General features: G+C 39.7%; 1 protein-coding gene across 10 annotated transcripts in view; it reads right to left on the minus strand.

The window, feature by feature from the left end:
• Positions 1-26835, minus strand: part of RALYL (RALY RNA binding protein like) — an 829513-nt gene that overhangs the window by 317128 nt on the left and 485550 nt on the right.

Raw genomic sequence — 26835 nt, forward strand, 5'->3', positions numbered from 1 at the left:
GCAGACAGAGGAGGATAAATATCACTTATATGTTGAATAAAAAAAAAGCTACAAATGAGCCTATTTACACAACAGAAATTGAATCACAAACCACAGATGTAGAAAACTTCTGGTTACCAGGTGGGAGGGAAGTGGAGGGATAAACTGGAAAACTGAGAGTGACCTATACGCACTGTGCTGTGCTTAGTTGCTCAGTCACGTCCAACTCTTTGTGACCTCATGGACTGCAGCCCGCTGGGCTCCTCTGTGCATAGGATTCTCCAGGCAAGAATATTGGAGAGGGTTGCCATGCCCTCCTCCAGGGGATCTTCCCAACCCAGGGATCGAACCCAGGTATTCTTCATTGCAGTGGATTCTTTACCATCTGAGCCACCAGGGAAGTCCAAGAATACTGGAGTGGGTAACCGATCCCTTCTCCAGGGGATCTTCCCGACCCAGGAATTGAACCAGGGTCTCCTGCATTGTAGGGGGATTCTTTACCAGCTGAGCTACCAGGGAAGCCCCCAATACCCACTATTATATATAAAATAAATAAATAATAAAAACCTATGGTACAGCACAGGAAATTCTATTCAATACTCTGTAATGACCTATGTGGGAATAGAACCTAAAAAAAGAGTACATATATGAGTAACTAATTCACGTTGCTGCACGCAGAAATTCAGACACAATTGTAAATCAACTGTGCTCCAATAAAAAATTAATTAAAAAATATAACCTTGTAAATTTCAAATGATGACTGGGTTTGCCTAGCATATAGTCAGTAGTCAGTCTGTGATGTTATTTTTCTTTATTGTCCCATCTGCATGAGTTAATCTAAATGAGATTGGTCATGTTACTTTGAATGGAAAAAGCTATTTCAAGGGAACAAGTGTTTTTCACGGTTGCCCAAAGAATCACTGATTAATATTTGCCTATCAAATGGGAACCTCAGGAATATCAGAAAGAAAGCTCTCTTGGGCCCTTGAGAATCAGCTCTTCAATATGGTGTAACTACAAGGAAAATGAGGCTGGATTCACAATCCAAGAAAGAACATCAGTCTTAAACTTTGTGTTCAATCACACTGCAAAAGTGTCCCATTGCAATAGGAAAGACAAAACAACAAACAAGCAAACAAAAAAGGACTGACTGGTTATGCACAGAACCCCTGTCTTTCGATAACTATAAGAAAGAGTCATATTATTTAATTTCATATCCATCATGTAGCATTATTGTGAGTTTTGGTACTACGTATGCACAAAAGGGAGAAGGCAATGGCACTCCACTCCAGTACTCTTGCCTGGAAAATCCCATGGACGGAGGAGCCTGGTGGGCTGCAGTCCATGGGGTCGCTAGAGTCGGACACAACTGAGCGACTTCACTTTCACTTTTCACTTTCATGCACTGGAGAAGGAAATGGCAACCCACTCCAGTGTTCTTGCCTGGAGAATCCCAGGGACGGGAAGCCTGGTGGGCTGCGGTCTATGGGGTTGCACAGACTCGGACACGACTGAAGCAACTTAGCAGCAGCAGTAGCATGCACAAAAGATGTAACCAGTGTTGGTTCTCAGAGATGGCTAATATCCGAGTAACCAAAGGACGCTGCCGTTCCCATGAATCACCACGTTAATCTCTGAAACATGCTTCCAACCAGAGTGTCAGAGCATTCATCTCTAAGCTGAAATTCAGCATATTCAGGATCTATGTCTTTATTCTTTTTGTCAGCAAACATTTATTGAAGACCTACAATATGTCAGACATTATGTTATATATTGCAAGAATATTAGTGAAAGAAATAGACACTAAAAAACAAAGCAAAGCAAAATAAAAACCTGTTCTCAATGGGGTAGCATTTTGTGTGTTAGTCGCTCAGTTGTGTCTGACTCTTTGCGACCCATGGACTGCAGCCCACCAGGCTCCTCTCTCCGATTCTCCAGGCAAGAACACTAGGGCGGGTTGCCATGCCCCCCTCCATTTTAGAGCGGTGGGTAAAGAGTCAGAAATATGTAAACGATACAGTATGTTAGAAAGCACAAGTGTGCCGAGAAGAGTCAAACAACGAAAAAATAAGGTGTGTGGAGAATGAGGGGAGTGCTGTTTTAGTTCAGGTAAACAGGTTTGCATTAGAAGATGACTTTGAGCAAAGATCTGATGGAGAAGAAGCAAGCAACGAGAACCTCAAAAGGAAAAAAAATTCCAAGTACAGGGAATTCCAACCTCCAAGGCTCCAGGGGTCATTCAAAAACTGACCAGATGCTCAGCTCGTCTGCATCTACATATAGATAATTATTTTGATGATAATACTTTTATGAAAACATAACCTATTTTGTTGTAAGTCACTTAGAAAAATAGTGGTGGGGAATTACTATAAAAGCACTTGAAGAAGAGCACCCTTTATTAGTAAATTTTAGTCAGGGACAGATTCTTTCTACAAATCGTGTTTGCAGCATGCAAGTTTCTAATACCAATCCCTAGTACTCAGCCCCATGTTTCATATCTTTTTTTTTTTTTTTAGTGTTAGGCTACCTGGTGTACACACTGATACTCATGCAAATATCTGTTAGACACTAACTTGAATAGCTGCTTGGATTCTCTTTTTAAATTTTGTACAGCTCTTAAGTAGAAACCACATTTCTAGCTTTCCCGTGAATTGATTCTGTGTCTGAATCTTGATTAAGTACTTCTGGGTTCTTAGTGTGATCTAGAGTGACCGTTCAGTTTATCGTCTAAAGTAGGACACTTTGGTGGAGGACAAATGGTGAACTGGAAGGACATAAATCAGAACTGTCCCAGACAAGCAGACCATATGGGCCCTGGAGACAGATCGAACAAGAGTCCTGAAGTTATCAATGTGCCTAGAATTGAAAAACGGCCTTTCCTCTTATGGACGCTACCCAGGCTGTGTTAGACCCATAATATGGAGTTAGGAGACCTAACTTTGTTGCTTAGGAGAATTTATTCAGGTGAAAACGCAAACATGTCCAGGACAGAACCATTTTAAAGAATCAGATGGAAGCAGAAATGGGAAGTCTGAAAGAATTATATTCGATTACTATAGAAATTATTGAAAGGGGATTACTATAAAAGTCTCCTGGGCTAAGTTTAAGGCCCTACTCGGAGAAGGCAATGGCACCCCACTCCAGTACTCTTGACTGGAAAATCCCATGGACGGAGGAGCTTGGTGAGCTGCAGTCCATGGGGTCACTAGGAGTCGGACACGACTGAGCGACTTCACTTTCACTTTTCATTTTCATGCATTGGAGAAGGCAATGGCACCCCACTCCAGTGTTCTTGCCTGGAAAATCCCATGGACTGAGGAGCCTGGTAGGCTGCAGTCCATGGGGTCTCGAAGAGTCAGACACGACTGAAGCGACTTAGCAGCAGCAGTGTAGAACTATAACTACTTAGTGAGGATCAAAGTAGCCAGTAGTGTTTATGAGTGTACTCTGGCATGAATAATACTGCAGTCCTTATTTCTTTAGCTTAAATCATAATAATGGAAGTGATGGAATCATGAAACATGGTATCCATAGTCTTAATGTCAGAATAATGAGCGTCATGATAAAGAAACAATTTTTAAGTTTTTCGGTATCAGATTGATTGACTTAAATGGGGAGTTATGATAACAAAAGTCTCTTTGGTAGAAGAGATTGACAATTTCCCCTCCTCTTAAAATTATAGTCCGATGCCACATCTAGTGTTGAAACACATTTGCCACCAAATCAATTCGCACTTCTGATTCCTACTGGGAGTCCTCATGGGACATTCTGTGCTCTTGAGATTTAACAACACATCCCATTTTCATGTCAAACACAAATCTGACTGTACTGGCCAAAGATTCTAAGATGCTTTCTATAAAAGATATTAAAATATTCTCATTTTCTGAAATTCAAGATATTCAGACTCCTGCTACTCTTTCCAATGTCAATCAGTTTTTCTTCCCCAGCCTTTATTCACAGAATTTGACCTTCTTAATAATTATCTTGGAGAAGGTGATGGCATCCCACTCCAGTACTCTTGCCTGGAAAATCCCATGGACAGAGGAGCCTGGTAGGCTGTAGTCCATGGGGTCGAGAAGAGTCGGACATGACTGAGCGACTTCACTTTCACTTTTCACTTTCACTTTTCACTTTCATGCATTGGAAGGGAAATGGCAACACACTCCAGTGTTCTTGCCTGGAGAATCCCAGGGACGGGGGGGCCTGGTGGGCTGCTGTCTATGGGGTCGCACAGAGTCGGACATGACTGAAATGACTTAGCAGCAGCAGTAGCAATAATTATCTATTTTGCTCCCCAAATTTACTTCAATGATTATCTTTATTTCTTCATTTCTACTAGACTGTATATTTCTATTTTTAAAAAAAAATTCGTATAATATGCAAAGTTTTATGGAATTATGGTAATTTTCAATAGTTATCTCAACTTTTGACAATTTTCATAATCTGTAATATATTTCAAATGTCAAATCTACAGATTCTGTTGCTTAATTTTGACACTTCAAACTCAGATGAAATAACTTCAAACCCTTTTTATTACACAGACAACATTTGCTCCTATCTCTAAACTTAAATACTGCCAAAACTTGGAGTTAGAAGTACATTCTGGGGTTCATTAAATTTTATTATGTCTTAATGTGATATATATTTTTATCATTCCTTGTACTCTGAAATAAGTTGTCGAATATTGTGGTTCTACGCATGTTACTAATAGTGTTACAAACATGAATTAATTAATAACAACATTTATACCATGTTCTCCATGCTGCCTGGCACTATTCTAAGAGAACTTAATGTTTTTAAAAATTCATATATTCCATATTATAACAAAGTTTTGGATAAAACATGGGTAATCAGTATGTATACCTAAGAGAAGATTAAATATTATTAAGACAATGTTTTATAAAAATAATACAGAAGGTGGGAGGTCTTGAAAACAAAATATCACTATGTGAGATTTTAATTCAAACAATATTTGCTGAATGAATGAAACTATGTAATGTCGTCATGATCAAAAGCCTGGTGGGTGGGTACGACATAGGGCCTTCCTTTCACCCAGCAGAACGCACTTCAGTGAGAAATAATTTGGTGAGAAAACCTCTAGAGATAGGTGGAGAGCATCATCATGTATTCCATGCATAATTTGTGTTAAACTGTTCCAGCATTATTAAAATATATACATGTGTGTGTATACAAACACACACATACATATTCATAGTTCAATACATTGAATATATATTCAAGTCATGTGTGTAATATTTTTACTAAAATGCTGAAGTTGTTTAATTATGATTATGAAACATTAGAGTTAACTTTTTCCTTTCTAACTCATTTGAAATTTCTGAATTTAAATAGTTATTGAACAGATTTATAAGCATCCACTCCATGTACTACGTGAATCTAACAAAGTTCTAGATTTTTCTTATGTTAGTGAAAGTGAAGTAGCTCAGTTGTGTCCGACTCTTTGTGACCCTGTGGACTGTAGCCCACCAGGCTCTTCCTTCCATGGGATTCTCCAGGCAAGAATACTGGAGTGGGTTGCCATTTCCTTCTCCAGGTTTCTTATGTTAACAATTCTTCAAATACTTACAATCCCAGCAAACACTTATTTTGGCCTTACAGTGAGAAGCAACTCTCTGGCACCATCTGTTGGCTGAATTGGTTAATTTTTTTGTATCAAGACATATGCAAATTAGTACTGAATGAATGAAACATCATCTTTCTTTCTTATTTTTTGTTACTGATGAGCAGCCTGAGCCATCGACGCTGACAGTCGTTGATGCCATCAGAAATGCCGGTAAATGTATGCTGCGCCCTTGGAATCCAAGGTTGCCTTCTAATCACGAATGAAAACTTGCTTTAATGTGGTCTGCAGGGGCCCATCTCCACAGGTGACATTCATGCTGAAATGTCTAATCAGAGGCCAAAATAATCTTTACCGGCATGAACTGGCTCTCTTGTGTGTCTTTTTTTTTTTTTTTTTCCTTTAAAGCACTTAAACCCTGCTGGCAAACTGCTGACACCACCCTCTGTGGTGCTGAGTTTGAGCCTGGGCGTCAGAAGGACAACTGTGTAGAAAGCATTGGTTAGGTGTCGTTACTCAGCTATTTCCTTTAGCAGAAATGATTCAGTTTAATCCTAACCCAAATTAGGGATGAGGAAACTAAGGGCAGAGAGATTAAACATCTTGCCCCTCGAGTCCCAGGTAGTCCATTAAAATGTTACTTCTTCCAGTAAGCACTTCTCCAGCAACTGTGCTGGAAGTTTGAACACCAGACCCCTCACATTTCTTATTCCTTCCATTGTTTAGTAATTACCACTATAGCATGCATTGCATGTATCTTGCTTCCCGTCTGTCTCCCTCCACAGAATGTGAATTGCATGATACTAGGAATTTTAACTGTTTTCTATCATGACTGTCATCTCAGCCCCAAAACAGTCCCTGGCACAGAGCAGATGATCAGTAAACATTTGTTAATTAAATGAGTAAATTAATGAATGCCCACTTGATGGTAAAGCTAGGATATGAATCCGTGCTTCTTTACACGGTCTTTCTGCTGCCACAAGCTATGATCCTTTCACCCTGCTCACAAAACCACTATGGCCAGTGTCTCATTAACTTAAGCCATTCAAGAGTTTTACTTTTCAACTCCTCTGAATTAATCAGAAAAAGGACACACCTCAAGTGAACACTCATTTCTCCAGGATTTAATATATTCCTGGCGAGTAGCTTCCATGTACCAGGCACACAGTAGGAATGCTCTCTCTCATGTACCTGAGCAAATACCTGCATGCTTGACACTTCTCTGCAGGGCCTTCCTAAAGATGCAGAGGCGGCCGCAGACCAACATTCAGCTGATAGACCACAGCGAGGAAGGACGGTCAGGACGCCCTGGCTTCTCTTGTTTGACCGAAGATCGTGGGTCTTCTCTCTGACCTTCTCTATTGACAGCACCCACTGCCCTGTGCTTTAATGATCAGCTTATCATTGTACCCATCCTTGTAACCCCATGCATTCGTTTGTTCGAGTTTGCTTCCTGACTCTCAGAAGCAAGTAAAGCGGTTACTTGACTATATAGTGTTGAATCAGTTCAGTTCAGTTCAGTTCAGTTGCTCAGTCATGTCCGACTCTTTGCGACCCCATGAATCGCAGCACGCCAGGCCTCCCTGTCCATCACCAACTCCCAGAGTTCACCCAAACTCACGTCCATCGAGTCAGTGATGCCATCCAGCCATCTCATCCTCTGTCATCCCCTTCTCCTCCTGCCCCCAATCCCTCCCAGCATCAGAGTCTTTTCCAATGAGTCAACTCTTCGCATGAGGTGGCCAAAGTACTGGAGTTTCAGCTTTAGCATCAGTCCTTCCAAAGAACACCCAGGGTTGATCTCCTTCAGAATGGACTGGTTGGATCTCCTTGCAGTCCAAAGGACTCTCAAGAGTCTTCTCCAACACCACAGTTCAAAAGCATCAATTCTTCGGCGCTCAGCCTTCTTCACAGTCCAACTCTCACATCCATACATGACCACTGGAAAAACCATAGCCTTGACTAGACGGACCTTTGTTGGCAAAGTAATGTCTCTGCTTTTGAATATGCTATCTAGGTTGGTCATAACTTTCCTTCCAAGGAGTAAGCATCTTTTAATTTCATGGCTGCAGTCCCCATCTCCAGTGATTTTGGAGCCCAGAAAAATAAAGTCTGACGCTGTTTCCACTGCTTAAAAGGAGTACACTTGTTAAAAAGGCTTCTTCAGGCTTTCTTTTTGGATACTCCCAGTGCTCCTGATGAGAAAGCATGTATCTAACAAACTGGAAGACAACACAAAAGGGAAATCAGACTTGCCTATCTTTTTCAATAAACCCAGTAATGAACTAAGATATTTGAAATGTACAAAGATATTTGAAATGTACAAAGAAATTTAAGACACAGAAGAGAGACAATACAATCTCCGCTAGGTTATTTTAAAGAAATCCATGTCTTACCCCAGTTTATTTCCAGTAAAAGTGCTATGAAACTTATTTCTTTGTGGTTAAAAGGGAAGGACATATCCCTTTGCTAAGGAAGTGGAGTCACATGAGAATGAGATAACAGCCTCGTGTCATTTATCCGGGATTGACAGCAAGAGAGAAATACAGAGATAGGAAAAGGCAGCTAGAAGAAAGGACTTAACCTTTCTCTAAGAGTTCAATAGATTTTTATAGAGATAATGTACTTATACTTGTGCAGAGAGATGATTCTATAAACCAGATCAGCTAAAATTCCATGGGCTGCTTAACTGTGCCCAATTTCTTCATCTTTAAAATAGAATTGACAATATACCTAGTTCTTAGGATTGTTTTGCAGAATTAATGATTGAATATACATAATGGACTTACGATAGTTCCTAGCACATAATAGGCACTACATAATGTCAGTATTACAGGTTTTGTTATTTCATTGTTTCCTCTTTGCTTCTAATAAATCTTTGGTTTATTGTCTTAGCTGCTATATTTACTATATTTTTAAAAGATTTACAAAGGTACGAGATAAAGGATTGTCTATTTGTCTGAATAGCATGTTAAAAGGGTTCAATTATTTCCTAGAACTGTGTGCAGGGATGGCAGGGGAAATGTCTAGCTGACTCAGGGGAAGGGCAAAGACCAAAGATAAATTGGGTCCCCAATCATATTTCCACACCAGAACATTATTGTACCAATCCAAAAATTGAAGAGTCTGGGTTATAGCTTTAATTTGGGTGAACTTCATAAAATTCTTCGTGAAGAGCATATTGTGCAAGGAACACAGGTTGCAGACAGATTTGAATATCAGCTCCACCTGCTGTAAACCTCAGACCAGTTAATTCGGCCCATGCAGTGCCCGACATCTCCTTACCCCTCTGACCTCCCACCGGACTCTTTCCCCACAGCTACAGCCGCGGCCGCATCTCATCAGTTCCAGCCCTCTCCGCCTCCCATTTACTTCCTGAAACATCGCAGACAGGAGCAAAGGTTGTGCAAAAGCTGCATATTTGGAGTCCTTGAGGAAGAAAAGTAAAACCTTGGAACAGAACTAACATTTACAACTATAATCCAAGACAACTTTCCATAAAATAATCTTAAATCAGTATATCAAAAGGGCCAAACGCTTATCAGAAAAAAGTGAACTACAACAAGCAACTCCAAAATATATCTGATTAAAACTATTAGACCTTAAAGAAAATTAACATTCTCAGGACCCCCAAAGATGACAAAGGCATGAAAAGTAAACAGGCAATCAGACTTCTCAAAAATGAAATATAAATCAATGCAACATGAAGAAGCATTTCCAGAAATTAAAAAAAAAAAAAATCCTGACATGAGCTTTTTCAAGTGTAAAAATAATAGAAAATCAGGTTTTTGGAAATTTTATTTTTTAATTAAAATATAGTTGATTTACAATATTGTGTTAATTTTCTATTACATAGTAAAGCGATTCAGTTACACACACATATATATTTACATTCTTTTATATTGCTTTCTATTATGGTTTATCAGAGTATACTGAATATAGCTCCCTGTGCTCTACAGTAAGACCTTGGTATCCACTCATTCCATATATACTAGTTTGCAGCTGGTAACCCCAAACTCCCATCCCATCTCTCCCCGACGCCCCTTCCATGGCAATCACATGTCTGTTCTCTATGCCTGTGTGTCTATTTCTGCTTTGTAGATAAATTCATTTGCATCATATTTTAGACTCCATTAATAAATGATATCATATGTTAGAAATCAGTTTTGAATGTGCAAAATCTCAAAGAACACATGCACCTTTCTAAAGGAATCCACTAGAGGATGAGCTTTTCCCAGTCAAAAGATAAGAGGAGAAACTCTGATAAAGGGACGTGAACTTGGGCAAACTCCAGGAGATGGTGAGGGACAGGGAAGCCTGGCATGCTGCAGGCCACGGGATCGCAAAGAGACAGACATGACTTGGCGACTGAACAACAGCAACAAAAACAACAAAAGTTCTAATTTTTAATTATAAAACTAAGAATTGTAGAAGAAGGATATGCAAATACAACATACTCTGATAAGTAAAATAATGAAACAAAGAAAAAGTGAGGAGATAAGAAAGTAGGATTAGTTCATTAACTATTGCATCTATATTGGGTTGGAGTTAAATTTAAAAACTAACAGAAGAGATATAAACGTTTAAAAGAGAGAGTAAAGTAAAGGAGAATTAAATCACTGCAAACAGGTGGCATTAATGGTAAAGAACCTGACTGCAAACGCAGAAGATGTGAGACACCTGGGTGTGATCCCTGGGTCAGGAAGATCCCCTGGAGGAGGGCATGGCAACCCACTCCAGTATTCTTGCCTGGAGAATCCCATGGACAGAGGAGCCTGGTGGGCTATGGTCCATGGGGTTGCAAAGAGTCAGACACAAATGAAGTGACTTAGCATCCACACAAAAGTATAATAACATAGTAATAACTAGAACAAAGATAGAAACCTTTATGTGTTGCTGCTGCTGCTAAGTCGCTTCAGTCATGTCCGACTCTTTGCTACCTCATGGACTGCAGCCCACCAGGCTCCCCTGTCCCTGGAACTCTTCAGGCAAGAACACTGGAGTGGGGTGCCATTCCATTCCAAAGGGATCTTCTGGACCCAGGGATCAAACCTGGGTCTCCTGCATTGCAGGCAGATTTTTTGCTGTCTGAGCCAGCAGAGAAGCCTGACAGGTAAATAGGAGATTCAATAAACAGAAAGAGGATAATAAGCATAATTCTGCTGCTGCTGCTGTTAAGTCGCTTCAGTCGTGTCCGACTCTGTGTGACCCCATAGATGGCAGCCCACCAGGCTCCCCCGTCCCTGGGATTCTACAGGCAAGAATACTGGAGTGTGCTGCCACTCCAGTGTATGTGTGTGTGTATATATATATATATAAAATTATAATATAATAATATTACAATTATATATTTTATATAATAAATAGCAAAATATAATATAAATTTTATATAAAAATACAGTATAAAGTACCAAAGTATAGTATAAAAATTTAAAGAAATGATATTAACAACAAAGAGGATATACAAAAATAGAGTGAAAATAGAGTAAAAGACTGGAAAAGGTCAGTTTTCATTCCAAGAAAGGCAATGCCAAAGAATGCTCAAACTACCGCACATTTGCACTCATCTCACACGCTAGTAAAGTAATGCTCAAAATTCTCCAAGCCATGCTTCAGCAATACATGAACCATGAACTTCCTGATGTTCAAGCTGGTTTTAGAAAAGGCAGAGGAACCAGAGATCAAATTGCCAACATCCACTGGATCATGGAAAAAGCAAGAGAGTTCCAGAAAAACATCTATTTCTGTTTTATTGACTATGCCAAAGCCTTTGACTGTATGGATCACAATAAATTGTGGAAAATTCTGAAAGAGATGGGAATACCAGACCACCTGACCTGCCTCTTGAGAAATCTGTATGCAGGTCAGGAAGCAACAGTTACAACTGGACATGGAACAACTGACTGGTTCCAAATAGGAAAAGGAGTATGTCAAGGTTGTATATTGTCACCCTGCTTATTTAACTTCTATGCAGAGCACATCATGAGAAACACTGGGCTGGAATAAGCACAAGCTGGAATCAAGATTGCTGGGAGAAATATCAATAACCTCAGATATGCAGATGACACCACCCTTATGGCAGAAAGTGAAGAGGAACTAAAAAGCCTCTTGATGAAAGTGAAGGAGGAGAGTGAAAAAGTTGGCTTAAAGCTCAACATTCAGAAAACGAAGATCATGGCATCTGGTCCCATCACTTCATGGGAAATAGATGGGGAAACAGTGGAAACAGTGTCAGACTTTATTTTTGGGGGCTCCAAAATCACTACAGATGGTGACTGCAGCCATGAAATTAAAAGACGCTTACTCCTTGGAAGGAAAGTTATGACCAACCTAGATAGCATATTCAAAAGCAGAGACATTACTTTGCCAACAAAGGTCCGTCTAGTCAAGGCTATGATTTTTCCTGTGGTCATGTATGGATGTGAGAGTTGGACTGTGAAGAAGGCTGAGCACTGAAGAACTGATGCTTTTGAACTGTGGTGTTGGAGAAGACTCTTGAGAGTCCCTTGGACTGCAAGGAGATCCAACCAGTCCATTCTGAAGGAGATCAGCCCTGGGATTTCTTTGGAAGGACTGATGCTAAAGCTGAAACTCCAGTACTTTGGCCACCTCATGGGAAGAGTTGACTCATTGGAGAAGAATCTGATGCTGGGAGGGATTGGGGGCAGGAGGAGAAGGGGACGACAGAGGATGAGATGGCTGGATGGCATCACTGACTTGATGGACGTGAGTCTGGGAGTTGGTGATGAACAGGGAGGCCTGGCGTGCTGCGATTCATGGGGTCACAAAGAGTCGGACACGACTGAGCGACTGAACTGAACTGATGATAACAATACACGTGGTAATTATAAGATAGTATGACAGAACTGAGACCCAACATATGAGTAATATAATAAATGTCATTAGGTATGCTCATTTAATGAAAAAACAGATTTCAATTGGCTCATAAAGCACAATCAGTCCCTACCCTGTTACAAGAGATACCTGAAACACAGTGATTCAAGCTCTGAAAACGAAAGAAACAGGCAGTTTACTAGACGAGATGAAGTGTAAGAGCGCAGAGACCACCGTCCTGATGTCAGATGCAGCAGAATTTAAACCAAAAGCTTTAACGGAGGGAAGAGTGACTCTTTACTGTCCCAGACTCCCTGTCGTCACTCCAGCAGTTGTATCCTCCTCACTGCTCCACTCGTTCTGTTTTATTTTTTATTTTCTAAAGAACGTATCCACTTCTAACATATAGTTTACCTCATTTATTGTGTCTGGTAACAAGTGAGTGAATTTGTTGTCAGCACGCCAGCCCATGAGGGCACATATTTCACCTGCTTTTGAATGGGTGTGCATCGACTTTCTAGAATTTTGGGGTGGGCTGTTTTCAGAGCTCCCTCTCTGGTCTCCTGGCTTGTCTGGCCCCTAGCTCTTGGGGGTTCAGGGTGGGTGGGGAGGGGGCGGCAGTGCCTGTAGGACCCCCAGGTCCATGCCTGCTTCTCTCTTCCCACCGCCCCCCAGCTGACCAGGAGGGACCCTCTGTGCCGACTGGGCACAGGGCCACCACACCCAGGGTGGGAGGCCTATCAGAGCCAAGGCCACGGCCAGAAGGAGGGCACGGCTTGCTCACCTTCCCTGTTTGGGTGAAATGAAAACAAGTCTCTGGGGTCAAAAAAAAAAAAAACTGCTCAGTAAATATCAGTTAAGTGAATGAATAAATACACTTTATCTGTTTTTTTCACCTGTGATGTGAAAACAAGAGAAAATGCAATACAATCTTTAGCAAAGGCTCAACTGACTTCTGGATGACTTTAATAATAATAATACTAATAGTAACGATAGTAAACATTTCAAGTCTAGCTCCTTATGTCTTTAAACACCCTGGAATATTGTTTTGAAAAACCAAAATCATCCTAAAGGAAACAAAAACTAATTGAAGGAGTCTGATCTGCTTGTTGGTATTTGGATGAGACGGCTGAAATCTGGTCTTCCAGCTTTCTCTACACCATCTTCTTCATCGACAGAAACACTTTTCTATTGAGTAGCAGTAAAATTTAATGCAGGAATAAACATTTTAATTCAAAAGAATTTAATTACTATGGTACACATCATACTCCAATTCCTGCCTTCAATATCCACCCATCACAAACTCACTGAATGAATCAACATGCAAGAAAACACAAGTGGTAAGCAACCACAAGATATATGAGCTACAGATATTAAGACATACGGTTCTTTTTTAGCCTTGATTTTCTTCCCTTTCCCCATTTTCATCGTGTATAAGTCTAACGAAAAGGAAATATTGAAAAGCATTTTAGGGTGTTTAGGTGTACATTTAGGACCATCTGTAATGTGAATTATCGATAGCTATAATAACATCAAGTGAAGTAACAACTTGTGTGTCTCACATGCATGTAGAATCATAAACTCATAGAATTTTGGAACATGAAGTATAGTAAACTTTGATACTATCATTAAACATAGCTCTATTATATACAGCTCTACATATACATAGCTCTATGTGTATTTTCTGAAAAGTGAAACAGTTTGACTGCATTCTTATTTTAATTTTCATATGTGACCCTAAACTCAAGCTTCACAAAGATAAAGACACGCAACAGCACAATAGTTAGAAGTCAAATAAAGAGCCCTTCTGGTTGGCGAAATGGAGAAAAGTAAGCTGTGAAGGTGTTTTTTTCTGCAGGGAATGCAAGATATTATCTTATTCTTAAATAGATTTGAAGATGTACTTTAATACTGCTAAGCATTTTTCTTCTTCTCACAGTCTAAAAAAATCAATGTCACTGTGAGTGATAGATTTTCTTCTGGCTGTGGAAGGCTTTCTTGGTTAAAAAGAAAACAGTCTAAAAAGTAAGTCTGGAATAGCCCTGTTTGTCAACAAGAAAAATGCTATAAAAGAATCTGTGCCTGTGGGGACTCTCCTGGTGATCTAGTGGTGAAGGCTGTGTGCTTTCGATGCAGAGGGCACAGGTTTGATTCCTGGTCTGGAAACTAAGATCCCAGATGAAACATTTGGGTGCTGATGAAAGGAAAAAAATAAAAAGGCAAAGTGCTAATCTTGTGGGAATGTGTTCCACACAGGCTGGCCAGTGGGACAGAGGGCATGGCAACTTGATCCTGCTACAGGTCACCCAGCTGACGGAAGCAACACGTCACAGGGGAGAGCTCCTACTGGAGGTTTCTTCTGGATTCCTTTACTCCTATAAATGAAATGTGTATAGCTCTTAACTTGTCCCACTTACAAGTCTCACAGGAAGCGTTCTTCCCTAATAATAAAGAGAGTTGCTTCAGCTTAACCAAGTACAGAGAGAGAAGCATATGTTTCCAACTTTGAATTTATATCCTCCAAAAGGGAAGCACTGATAAGGGTCATGATTCCACATTTTAGGAGTGCGATGCAGAAATTTTATAGCAAATATAAGAATAATAACTTCAAAGAGTGATGTTAGAAAGGAAGGTGGCTTTATCTGAATGTGTACAAAATTAAATTCTGGTAAAACAACCAGATTTCTGGTAAGAAAAGAATTCAGAAGCTCTAAAGAAAGTGTATAGTGCTACTAGACTCTCAAATGAGCTCTTGATGGAAAAGCATACTTTACATTACAGAAAGAGATCAAGACACGGAGTGAATTAGGGCGGGAGGGCTGAAAAATAAATGGTGCCTGAAACACAAGCTGGAATCAAGATTGCCAGGAGAAATATCAATAACCTCAGATATGCAGATGATACCACCCTTATGGCAGAAAGTTAAGAGGAACTAAAAAGCCTCTTGATGAAAGTGAAAGAGGAGAGTGAAAAAGTTGGCTTAAAGCTCAACATTCAGAAAACGAAGATCATGGCATCCGGTCCCATCACTTCATGGCAAATAGATGGGGAAACAGTGGAAACAGTGGCTGACTTTATTTTTCTGGGCTCCAAAATCACTGCAGATGGGGACTGCAGCCATGAAATTAAAAGATGCTTACTCCTTGGAAGGAAAGTTATGACCAACCTAGATAGCATATTCAAAAGCAGAGACATTACTTTGCCAACAAAGGTTCGTCTAGTCAAGGCTATGGTTTTTCCTGTGGTCATGTATGGTTGTGAGAGTTGGACTGTGAAGAAGGCTGAGCACCGAAGAATTGATGCTTTTGAACTGTGGTGTTGGAGAAGACTCTTGAGAGTCCCTTGGACTGCAAGGAGATCCAACCAGTTCATTCTGAATGAGATCAGCCCTGGGGTTTCTTTGGAAGGAATGATGCTAAAGCTGAAACTCCAATACTTTGGTTACCTCATGCGAAGAGTTGACTCATCGGAAAAGATTCTGATGCTGGGGGGGATTGGGGGCAGGAGGAGAAGGGGACGACAGAGGATGAGGTGGCTGGATGGCATCACTGACTCGATGGACATGAGTCTGGGTGAACTCCGGGAGTTGGTGATGGACAGGAAGGCCTGGCGTGCTGTGATTCATGGGGTCGCAAAGAGTCGGACACGACTGAGCGACTGAACTGAACTGAACTGAACTGAAGGCCTCAAGTTAGGAATAAGCAGAGTTCACGAGCCAAAGTGGTCTTTGTTATTCTCAGAATGAGAAAACCAAAGGTTCCCTAAATCCATATATTGGGTCAAAAAGACCCAATAAAGTTGTTTGTTAAGAGTGAGAAATCTTAATCCTTCAGTTTCCTCATCTCTAGAACAAAAGAGTGATGGTAAAAGGCCCTGGAATTTATTGAGTATGTGTATCCCTGGCAGCATAAGAAGAGCTGCATGTGGAATACGATCCCTTCTAGACATTTCAGTGCTTTCAGTGACATTTTATTTGATCTACTAGAACTAAAGAACGGAGAAGGCACTGGCACCCCACTCCAGTACTCTTGCCTGGAAAACCCCATGGACCGAGGAGCCTGGTGGGCTGCAGTCTATGGGGTCGCTGAGGGTCAGAAACACTGAGCGACTTCACTTCCCCTTCTCACTTTCATGCATTGGAGAAGGAAATGGCAACCCACTCCAGTGTTCTTGCCTGGAGAATCCCAGGGACGGGGGAACCTGGTGGGCTGCCGTCTATGGGGTCACACAGAGTTGGACACGACTGAAGTGACTTAGCTTAGCTTAGAACTAAAGAAACAATGACCCCCAGATTATTCATATCCAAGGACAAGGTGACATAATTTCACTTTATATGGAAAGAATGACAGGTTTTTATGACTTTTGTTTAAATCTCTCGACAGCGTATACCTGCAGAAAAGCTGGCTATAAAATCATGTCAGGAGACCTGGAATTTATACAATAAAAGAGATAATTATTCTACTGTGTCTGAAAGACTATACGCAACAATGCTGTAGAAGAGGTCACTGTGCCCAGTTAGAATATCTTGATAAATTTATCTAGGAAGACAAAAGCCTTGAAAATTTTGTCATAAAAGGAATAGCTCTTCTGTAAAAGGCAGTACTTACAGAACATGGCAGTTGCTACAAAAGTTGGAAAGGGTGTAAAATAAAAGATAACTGGACTTATTCCATCTTCTCCCAACGTAGCAGAGCAATTAAAATGTATTTCACTTTTTGTCTTAAGTACAGGTTATAATATGATAGCCTTCCTAATAGAATCATTGTAAGAATCAAATGAGAAAACATGCAGAGAATACTTAGCACATTAATTAACTCACTGTGAATGTTCAACAAGCACCGAATCAAATGAGAAAACATGCAGAGAATACTTAGCACATTAATTAACTCACTGTGAATGTTCAACAAGCACCGCCCTTAGTAACTAGGATGTACCCTTCATAATGGCAAGAATCAGGAATCACGACTACCTTTGCATACCCGTATATCACCATCATCTGGCAGATAGCAGGTCCCCCTAACCACATGGTGAATATATAGCTGTGGACTTTCTGGGCTCAAAAACAGAACTTGGAGTGTGACTTCCAGAGTAAAAGGCTTCAGTTCAAAAAAGAAAGTGGAGCCAACGTAGTGGAACAAAGTGGTTTATCGCTTTCCCAGCACCTGCACGTCAGAGGACACGTTCATGAGAACTGGAGAGGCTGTCCGTTCCCCAAGCTGACCTCCCCCAGCTGCTGGTGTTCTTGGTCACTCACTGCATAGTCATTTCCCTCTGACCTCGCTGACCATTCCTTCTGCTTCTTTCCTGAACCTTCTCCACTGTTCAAACTTCAACCCTAGAGGATTCGCTGCCTTCACACTCTATGCACTCTATCTGGTGATGTGTGTATCTAATTCCGTGGTTTCAACGGTAATTTGTATGCTGATGACGTCAAATTCTTGAAATGATTAGCTCAACTGTCTAATCGGCTATTAATTAAACACTGCAATTTCAGTTTGACCACAGCTAATCTAAAGTCAGTATCTCCTATGTGCTTCCCTGGTGACTCCAATGGTGAAGAATCTGTCTGCAATTCGGGAGAGGTGGCTTCTATCCCTTGGCTGGGAAGATCCCCTAGAGAAGGGAATGGCAACCCACTCCTGTACTCTTGCCTGGAGAATCCCATGGACAGAGGAGCCTGGCGGGCTACACTCCCTGGGGTTGCAGAGTCGGACACCACCGAGCGAACAGTGCTAAATTCTTCCAGGAAGCCAGATATATGATAGTTCTCTCCTCATTTCATGTCACAATATCAATCCCAAGCTCAACAAATGATACAATCTAAAATTAGATACTTCAGACTATGCCTGAGAACTAACTGCTCTTCTCACTGTTCTTGTTGAATGCATAGCCAAGTTAATCTATCATCCATCCAACTGATGTTTAAATCAACATGAGTCTTGACTAGCTGGATTTCCTCAATATATGGACTATGTCTTTTAATTACCTGTGAGACATTATTTAGGAAAATTTTATCCACTATTGAAAAAGTCCTTTTAAATAGTTGCAGAATACTTGTTTTGGTAAAGATAGCTTACAAACATGTGAGTCTGTTCTCAGCTTGGATGCATTGCTATGACCATCAGGGCCTGTGTAAGCCCCTGGGGTTCATTGTCTGCAGCCCCTAATGGTTTACAGCCGTTTGTTACGATGAGTGCATTCATCTCCACTGATGCTGAATCATTTTATAGCTTCAAATTGCTGTTTGTTGGAGGCATGCTTATCCTTGGTGATAAACACTTTATTTTTACTCCGTAGGAACCCTTCACAATCTATTGACGTAAGTAGGGTTGGGTGCTCTCCCACTAAAAGGTCCAGTTTGCCATTCTTATAATATATTCTGTATCAGTCCTCACCACTGACACTCTATAATGCTGTCACTGAGTATGCTCCAAGCGGTTCCCTTCCATCCCTGATTATAGTCTACGGTACTCGGACTTAGGACTTAACAATTGCCAGTGGAAACCAGGTAACTAGTATATGAATCCCTTAATTTTATATATATATATATATACACACATAGTTAAGTCTGTGCACTCTGATCTGAGCACTGAGAAACCCACAGAGTAAGCTATAGGCTTTAGGAGAATTGTATTCATTAGTATTTAGAAGCATCTCCCCCTACCCCCTGCCTTTTTAAAAAATTTTAGATCTATACCTGTGTTCTTGATAGCAGAGTCTACCAGAAATGTGACAGCTGGACAAGTCAAATCCTTAGCATAAAGCACACACTGTTATCACTTACTATTATGGATGTTTTATACTCCCTCAGTGACTTGCAAATAGAAACAGCTAGAAAATTTTGTGGTAAACAAATAAATGTATTGAGTACACAAGGCTGTGTTACAAGCAGCAGAGAACATAGAACTGAATACATGCATATTTTGGTCTAATGGGGCAGACGGATATTTCATAAATAGCTGCAAAAGTTGAACATAATAGATACTATGGGAATGGCAGACAAGGACAGATTTATTCGAATTGCAATATCTGAAAAGACTTCAAGGAAGACAGAACGGTTCAGCTGGGTTTTCACTAATGCGTATGTCTTTGAACAGCAGGTATGAAGGCAAGGGAAGGCTTTGCTGGTCAAAACCATGAAGGAAAGAAGCGTAAGTGAGGAGGAGGCATCTAAGGGCAGCGCACACACTGCATGAATGGAGCATCCTGTTTGCGTGCACGCTCATTTCAGTTTGGAACTCGCGCACAAAGAATAATCTTATAAAATTCTATTCTAGTCTAAGGTAAAAATTAATCTGGTTGAATCTTAATCTCATCTGTAATCCTTACAACTATGAAGACAACTACTAATTAATGAGGATTTTGTTTGTGCTTAGTTCATTCAACATATCATTTGTTTGTTAGTTAACCCTTCTTAATGTACAAACATATAATTCCATTTTGAAGACAGGTTTCAAATAGCTGAGTAACTTGCCCCAAATGAAAACAATTGCAAGTTGCAGAAGTATTCATTCCTAGGTTTGACTGATGGAGGAGCCTGGCAGGCTACAGTCCTTGGGGTTGCAAAGAGCCAGACATGACTGAGCAACTTCACTTTCTTTTTCTTTCTCTTAACTTAAAAAGGAATAACGTGTTTATCAAAAGGAATTATAATCAGGACTTTATTTTATAAAGTTTCTGTATTTCAGTTGAATACCAAATCCATCTTAAAATGCTATTTTTATTGAAACAGCTATCTTTTGATATCTCAGATTGTGCGGATCAAAAGAAAAAAAAAAGACAGTGGATATCCAATTTCCACTTTATTTACTTGATATCACAAGTAGTTATCTCTTACCATCCATGATGTGTTTGGGCGTCATCAGTTTGTGATCGTATCTAGCCGTAAATTTCATTACTGAGAAACAGGGTATTTTAAAGTAATACAGTTTATAGCGTTATCTCTGGAAAAATGCAATAAATGGAGATATACTCAAGAACAAGTCTTCAGAATTCTAACAACCACAGGCAATATTAGGGGGTGTGTGTGTGCTAAGTCACTTCAGTCATGTCTGAATTTTGGAAAAATGTTCAATTCTGTCAGCTGTAGTAAACAAACTCATTTATCCCAAGTCTAAATCTGTGGCTAACTCTCCAATTTTATGGCCAGTAAAAAGTAGTCAATTGCAGTTACTATCATAAACATTTGTGAGATAGATATTTAAACTAAACTGCATTCATTCTGGTCAGAAATGTGATATACACAGCATAAAGTCGTTATAGAGATGTGCTCTGAAAGTAGTGTGCAGTGAGAATTCAATATTGCTGAGATAAAAACACTGCATATTCCTCTGGGGAAAGCTCTACTTCATTTCCTATTCAAAATAATGCTTGTTTGGAGATATACCAATGGCTTTCCACAAAACTATCTTCCAGACAGTCTCCGTGCAGTACTTTACAGAATAATAGCATTTAAAGAATTGCTTTCAGCAAGACTAAATCAAGGTCACTACTACACTGGAATATATTAAATGTTCAGACAGAAAGATACTGAAAAGAGTAGAAGACACATGTCTATGTGTGTATGTATGTGCATGATGCATGCATGCAAATAGACATACGTGTAGCATGTGTATGTATATATGTGCACATGGATCTTACTGTATTTTCAATAATTAAAAAAGAGGACTTTGCTTGTATTCAGAGATGCTGCAAAGGCATTTATCGAGCTTATCTATCCATTGATGCATCAGAAAAGGAAATGAAGCATGGGCTTGTTAGTAGTCACATGCTGTCCTCTCGTGATCACCACTTTTTTTTCTAGAACGTTCTTAAAACAAGTGCATGCTTTCCAGAATTGTACCGGGAATTATTCTCAACTTCATCCGTCTGTTGTTTATGTAATATTTTTTACTGTGGTAAGAACACTTAACATGAGATCTACCCTTTCCAGAAAATTTTAAGTGTCCAATATCATGCTAACTACAAACCCAAGGTAGAAAATTAGCTCTCTAGGAACTTAATCATCATGTACAACTGAAACTTCATCCCACTGAGCAGCAATTCACAGTCCCCCTTCCCCTTGCTCCTGGCAGCCACCACTGAACTTGGTTTATGTGTCTGACTACTTCAGATTCCTCATCTAAGTGGAATCATGTAATCTTTGTCTTTCTATGTCTGACTTACCTCACTTAGCATAATGTCCTCCAAGCTCATCCAGATTGCCACATATGGCAAGACTTTTTTTTTTTTTATAAGGTTGAGTAATATTTCATTGTATTAATTTTTCTTTATCCATTCATCTGCTGATGGACATTAAACTTATTCCTACAGCTTGAATCTTATGAGTGAATGCGCCAATGAACACAGGATTGCAAATATCTTTTTGAGATCAGATTTCAATTATTTTGGATAAATACCCAGGAATGAGATTGCTGGATCATATAACAGCTCTGTTTGTAATTTTTCTAGGAACCTCCATACTATTTTTTACAATGGCTGGATCATTTTACATTGCCACCAACGGTGTACAAGGGCTCCGACTTCTCCATTTCCTCACGGACACTTGTTAACTTTTGTTTGATAAAGCCATCCTGACAGGTGTGTGAGGTGATACTTCACTGTGGTTTTGATTTGTATTTTCCTGGTGATTAGTGTTGCTAAGGATCTTTTCATGTGCCTGTTGGCTACTTGTGTCCTTTGGAAAATGGCTATTCAGTTTCTCTGCCCATTTTTAAATTAATTAATTCTTTTTTTCTTTGCTACTGAGTTAAAGGAATTCCTTAACTGTCTTCTATACTAGTGCCTTATCAGATCTCTTATTTGCAAATGTTTTCTCAGTTCAGTTGAATGAGACGTTGTCTTTTCTCTGTTGATTTTCACTCTTTTGATTCTCGCTTCTTTTGCAGGTACACCTCTTTTAGTTTGATGCAGTCCTCATTATTTATTTTTACTGCTGTTGCCTGTGCTCTTGGTGTCATATCCAAGACATAATTGCCAAGATCAAAGTTACGAAGTTTTTTTTATGCTTTCTTCCAGGGATTTTGTAGATTTAGGTCGTATGTTTAAGTCTTTAATTCACTGTGGGTTCATTTTTTGTGTATAAGATTAGAGTCTAAATTCCCCTTCTTTTTTGTATGCAGATAGAAAGTTCTCCCAACGCTATTTGTTGAAGAATCTATTCTTCCCCCATTGTCTGTTCTTGGCATGCGTGTTGAAGAGTAACTGACTGCATATGCATGGTTTTACTTCCGGATTCTCTATTCTGTATCTGTCTACATGCTTGTCTTCCTGCTAGCTTCATTTTTATGTATTTACAACAATCTGTCTAGAAAGAGAAACTAAGAAAACAAACATTTTTACTACAGTCTCAATAAAATACACAGGCAGAAACTTAACCAAGGGAGTGAAAGAACTATACACTGAAAACTATAAAACACTGATTAAAGAAATTAAAGAGACACAAACAAATGGAAAGACATATCACGTTTATATGTTGGAACAATTAACACTGTTAATATGTCCATACTGTCCAGTATGATCTATAGATTCAATGAGATGCTATCAAAATCCCAAATGGACAGAAATATAAACAGTTTTAAAACACACTTGGAACTACGAAAGTCTGCAAATAGCCAAAACAATCTCTAGAAAGAAGAACCAAGCTAGAACTATCACCATTTCTTCTTTCAAAATATATTATTAAGCTATAGTATAAAGCAGTACACAATACATTTTAATTTTAGCTCTTGATAATTATGTTTTATGCACCTAATACTATCCAAAGTTCCCTGACTTTTACAAAATCAAATTTCATGATCAAGCTTTTCTTCTTGTATTGTAGGATTTAATCCCTTGGAAATGCAGATGGATTTATTAAAATGTTTATCTTTCTCTGAAATTCTGAGCAATTTATGCTGTCCTCCAGATATTTCCTGAAGCAACAGCCATTGAGTTATGCACTGAAATACAGTTATTACCACTCTTACTAAAATACTTCCCAGTTTAGCCATGCCAAAAAAAAAAAGTTCTGATCTTTAGTTTTCTCAACATCAAATTCTTGCAGTTCCTAATTTGAAGTTGAGCTTTATTGAGGAAAAACGTGGAAGAAAAAGGGAAACTGCATCAGTCATTTTCCCCATGTTTAACATCTAACAAAGTGATAATGCACACGCCAATGCTTGGAAGAATTATCTGACTTATTCATTCCTTTCATATGCACGGTCAGCCATGTCTGACTCTTTGTGACCCCATGGACTGTAGCTTTCCAGGATTCTCTGTTCATGCAATTCTCTAGGTAAGAATACTGGAGTGGATTGCCATTCCTTTCTCCAGAGGAAGTTCCGGACCCAGGGATTGAATCTGGGTCTCCTGTATCGTAGGCAGATTCTTTACCACCTGAGCTATCAGGAAAGCCCTTTCTGACCCATAAAAGTTTCCAAAATTCCCTTTAAACCCATGTGTATTCTGAGCAATCAAGTTTACTCACCATAGTTCTTTCTGTTTGAGCATAGGTCTTTTTCATCTTAAAAGCAAACTTTTTTTTTTTATTACAAAAGCCAATATTTTATTGAAAATGAAGTTCAAACAATTCATAATCTAAGCATTTACTGCATTTGTTCAAAGACTCGGTTTCAGGGAAAGAAGAGTCCACTTCATTGTGGAGGTTTTGCTAAAGCTTTATGGCCATGCTGCTGGTCTTTATTTTCCCCTCTCTACTGGGTTTTTCAAAGTGTATTATAAAGATAAGCCTCATGTTCGGCAAAGTTAATATGCCACAAAATGAGAACTGTGGTCAGAGAAATCAGCAATTAGGCTTAGAGCAGAATAATCTGTATGCTACTGGGGAAGAGTGGAGAAAAATTACTATTAGCTCCAGTAGGAATGAAGTGGCTGGGTCAAAGAGGGAATGACGCTTAGCTGTGGCTGTTCCTAGTGGTGATAGTCAGCCCAGTGCTGCAAAGAACAATATTGCATGGGAGCCTGGAATGAATTAAGGTAAACCGGACGTGGTCAAGCAGGAGATGGCAAGATTGAGCATCATCATTTTAGGAATCAGTGAACTAAAATGGCCGAGAATGGGTTAATTTAACTCAGATGACCATTATATCTACTACTGTGGGCAAGAATCCCTTAGAAAAATGGAGTAAAAGAGTCTGAAATGCAGTACTTGGGTGCAATCTCAAAAACAACAGAATAATTTTCATTCATTTCCAAAATAAGCATTTCAACATCACAGTAATCCAAGTCTATGCCCCAACCACTGATGCTTAAAAAGCTAAAGTTGACCAGTTCTACAAAGACGGACAACACCTAGAACTAACACCAAAAAATACAGATGTCCTTTTCATCATAGGGGATTGGAATGCAAAAGTAGGAAATCAAGAGATGCCTGGAATGACAGGCAAGTTTGGTCTTGAAGTACAAAATGAAGCAGGGCAAAGGCTAACACAGAGTTTTGTCAAGAGAGTTCCTTTTCCAACAACCCAAGAAACGTCTTTACACATGGACATCACCAGTTGGTCTGAAATTACCTCGATCATGTTCTTTGTAGTCAAAGATGAAGAAGCTTTATACAGCCAGTAAAAGCAAGATCTGGAGCTGACTCACTGGAAAAGACTCTGATGCTGGGAAAGACTGAAGGCAGGAGGAGAAGGGGGCGACAGAGGATGAGATGGTTGGATATCATCACTGACTGAATGGACATGAGTTTGAGCAAGCTCTGGGAGACCGTGAGGGACAGGGAAGCCTGGTGTGCTGCAGTCTGTGGGGCTGCAAAGAGTCGGACATGCCTGAGTGATTGAACAACAATAGCTATTTTTACCAAAATATTAATGCTGAAAATTCTCATGTCCTTTCTCTTCACTGATACTTCAATTTGAGACTGTGAATTCTCTCGCAAAAGGCTTCTATTCTTTCTGTTCCGCCTCCCAATCTACCCTGATTCTCACTTGTTTTTGAAGGCTCAATGATCCTCATTGACGCTGGCTCAGTGATCAGCAGTCTATCCCAACACTTCCATCAATAATATTTTATGATCCTGCTTGTCATTTTCCATGGTCATTTCTTCAGAATTTAACTACCATGTCAGCTGGTAAGCAATACATTTACTCAATATTAACAAACCACCTACTGTTTAGGATTTACTTTAATTTTTAAAAATTTTCCTGTAGTGAGTGAGCAAAAACAAGCTGGTTTATCTCCAAAGATGCTTATATTGTAATAAAGGATGAAGACAAATGTGCACAAATGAAGAAGCAGTGGAAAGAAAACAGACAACATCTAATGGAGATTTAGTGGGACAAGCCAGTAAGGAAGGTTTTCTCAGGTGTTATTACTCAATTTGTAACTTGAAAGATGAGAAAAGACGTGAGAAATGAATCCTAATACATCCTGTGCTGAAAAGAAATACCTAATATGTTAAGAAGATGCCTCAAGGCTGGTGGCTGTAGAAGACGGAAAAGTGACTTTAAATACTGGAGGAGAGGTAAGCGCCTGTCAAACCAGACCAGGTAGCTTAGCAGAATTTTATTCTATATTCAAAAATAATTCACTGAAGTGTTTCACACAATGAGTAACACCATGCTTATTTATAAGATTACTTTGAGGCTCTAGAGAATGGATTGAATGAAGGAAAAGAAAGAAAAATACGACAAGGATTAGAAGGTTAATACCATAGTCTGGGTGGGACATGGTGGTGTGTTTCAGCTGATGGCAATAGGAGTAGAAAGAAATAGGAGTAAATTAAGCTGGGTACTTGATTTGGAATACGTTGCATAAAGTCTGCTTATGTGTCGGCATTGGGGACGTTAGAGGAGAAGGGGAACAGACTCAGGCGTCAGCTTCCTGACTTGCACGAGCAAGGGAATGGACGATCATGCCATTCATTGCAGTGGGCTAGCGGAAAACATCAAGAATTCAACTTTAGCTACAAGGCATGAGCTTAGAGAAGAGGTCTGACCTAGAGAAATAAGTCTGGAGTTTATCAGAATATGGAGTCAGAAGTGAAGGAAATAGGGGAAAAAAAAAAAAAAACTGATAAAGACTTGCCAGTAACACAGCCAGAAACCTGGAAGCACAGAGCACCCCAGGAAGAGAGGCACATGTAGAGCTGAGAGACCCAGAGCACTGGGAGCTGCCCCCGGGTTCCGAGCCCGGCCACTGCCGAAGAGCTCAGGAAGACGGCTTTCTGGAGAGGACTGGGAGGAAATTCAGGTGATAGCGAGATTCAGAACGAGTGTATTAGCACTAAAGCTTCCTCCAAAGAATGTCCTGATACAAAGACATTGCCATAGGCAGGAATTTCAGAGACCCTGGTTCTGAACAGAGAATTGGAAAAGTATCACAGTTGAAAAGGGAATCGTTCCAAAAGAATGATTGGAAAAATAGGATTCTGAACTGGGGAGAAGAATGCTAAATGTTAAGATTTTAGAAGTTTTTTTTTTTTTTTTTTTAGGTCATTC

The sequence above is a fragment of the Bos taurus genome, chromosome 14, assembly GCF_002263795.3.
Source record: "Bos taurus isolate L1 Dominette 01449 registration number 42190680 breed Hereford chromosome 14, ARS-UCD2.0, whole genome shotgun sequence".
Taxonomy (NCBI): domain Eukaryota; kingdom Metazoa; phylum Chordata; class Mammalia; order Artiodactyla; family Bovidae; genus Bos; species Bos taurus.